At 27.6% G+C, this 2,500-nt stretch overlaps 1 protein-coding gene across 1 annotated transcript in view; it reads left to right on the top strand.

The window, feature by feature from the left end:
• Positions 1-2,500, top strand: part of sst1.1 (somatostatin 1, tandem duplicate 1) — a 4,895-nt gene that overhangs the window by 878 nt on the left and 1,517 nt on the right. The window lies entirely within an intron of this gene.

The following is a 2,500-nucleotide window of genomic DNA, read 5'->3' as shown; positions in this document are numbered from 1 at the left end:
AAATCAACGAAAAAACACAGAAAAAGTGTAGACGGTGGACATTTAATTATAATCTCAATGATTGTATTGATAAAAATCAATAGATTGGTGATCGATCAGAGACGGGCTGCTGTCCGTGGTGCTGAAATCCTCCCCGTGTGATTCAGAGTCTGTTTCTACTGCAAATCCTTCAAACCTTCTTTTATTACAAGTGAAAAACAGAATTATTGATTAATCTGCTGAATATTTTCTTGCTTAATTTATTATTGTTCTGCTATAAAACGTCAGAAAACAGCTGTAAACTATAAACATGGATCAATAAACAGTAACAGCTGTAAACTATAAATATGGATCAATAAACAGTAACAGCTGTAAACTATAAACATGGATCAATAAACAGTAACAGCTGTAAACTATAAATATGGATCAATAAACAGTAACAGCTGTAAACTATTGATATGGATCAATAAACAGTAACAGCTGTAAACTATAAACATGGATCAATAAACAGTAACAGCTGTAAACTATAAATATGGATCAATAAACAGTAACAGCTGTAAACTATAAACATGGATCAATAAACAGTAACAGCTGTAAACTATAAACATGGATCAATAAACAGTAACAGCTGTAAACTATAAATATGGATCAATAAACAGTAACAGCTGTAAACTATAAACATGGATCAATAAACAGTAACAGCTGTAAACTATAAATATGGATCAATAAACAGTAACAGCTGTAAACTATAAACATGGATCAATAAACAGTAACAGCTGTAAACTATAAATATGGATCAATAAACAGTAACAGCTGTAAACTATAAACATGGATCAATAAACAGTAACAGCTGTAAACTATAAACATGGATCAATAAACAGTAACAGCTGTAAACTATTGATATGGATCAATAAACAGTAACAGCTGTAAACTATTGATATGGATCAATAAACAGTAACAGCTGTAAACTATTGATATGGATCAATAAACAGTAACAGCTGTAAACTATTGATTAACTCGTTATAGATTATTAATACATTGCAGCAAACTCTTTAATGATTATTAATAATAAACTTGACACCAGACACTTTAACCTTCAAATGCAGAGCTCTCAGCTGCCTGGCATGGTCTTCCTCATCAATGAAAGACGATTCGTTCAGATTTCAACTTCCAATCAGACAAATGATTTTCTGCCTGTCTTTACACTGTTTTACGGTGTTTCATTGTTTTATTGTGTTTTACTGTGTTTTACTGTGTTTTACTGTGTTTTACTGTGTTTTATTGTGCTTTATTGTGTTTTACTGTATTTTATTGTGTTTTACCGTATTTTACTGTGTTTTATTGTTTTATTGTGTTTTACTGTGTTTTACTGTGTTTTACCGTATTTTACTGTGTTTTATTGTGCTTTATTGTGTTTTACTGTATTTTATTGTGTTTTACTGTGTTTTATTGTGTTTTACCGTATTTTACTGTGTTTTATTGTGCTTTATTGTGTTTTATTGTGTTTTACCGTATTTTACTGTGTTTTATTGTTTTATTTTGTTTTACTGTGTTTTATTGTTGTATTGTGTTTTATTGTGTTTTACTGTGTTTTATTGTTGTATTGTGTTTTATTGTGTTTTACTGTGTTTTATTGTTGTATTGTGTTTTACTGTGTTTTATTGTTGTATTGTGTTTTATTGTGTTTTACTGTGTTTTATTGTGTTTTACTGTGTTTTACTGTGTATTATTGTGTTTTACTGTGTTTTATTGTTGTATTGTGTTTTATTGTGTTTTACTGTGTTTTATTGTGTTTTACTGTGTTTTACTGTGTATTATTGTGTTTAATTGTGTTTTATTGTATTTTACCATGTTTTATTGTGTTTTACTGTGTTTTACTGTGTATTATTGTGTTTTATTGTGTTTTATTGTGTTTTACTGTGTTTTATTGTGTCTTATTGTGTTTTACAGTGTTTTATTGTGTTTTACTGTGTTTTATAGTGTTTTATTGTGTTTTACTGTGTTTTATTGTTGTATTGTGTTTTATTGTGTTTTATTGTGTTTTACTGTGTTTTATTGTGTCTTATTGTGTTTTACAGTGTTTTATTGTGTTTTACAGTGTTTTATTGTGTTTTACTGTGTTTTATTGTTGTATTGTGTTTTATTGTGTTTTACTGTGTTTTATTGTGTTTTACTGTGTTTTACTGTGTATTATTGTGTTTTATTGTGTTTTATTGTGTTTTACTGTGTTTTATTGTGTCTTATTGTGTTTTACAGTGTTTTATTGTGTTTTATAGTGTATTATTGTGTTTTACTGTGTTTTATTGTTGTATTGTGTTTTATTGTGTTTTACTGTGTTTTATTGTGTTTTACTGTGTTTTACTGTGTATTATTGTGTTTAATTGTGTTTTATTGTATTTTACCATGTTTTATTGTGTTTTACTGTGTTTTATTGTGTCTTATTGTGTTTTACAGTGTTTTATTGTGTTTTACAGTGTTTTATAGTGTATTATTGTGTTTTATTGTATTTTACCATGTTTTA

Source organism: Thunnus maccoyii, chromosome 6, assembly GCF_910596095.1.
Source record: "Thunnus maccoyii chromosome 6, fThuMac1.1, whole genome shotgun sequence".
Classification (NCBI taxonomy): domain Eukaryota; kingdom Metazoa; phylum Chordata; class Actinopteri; order Scombriformes; family Scombridae; genus Thunnus; species Thunnus maccoyii.
This window is presented reverse-complemented; position numbering and strand designations above follow the sequence as displayed.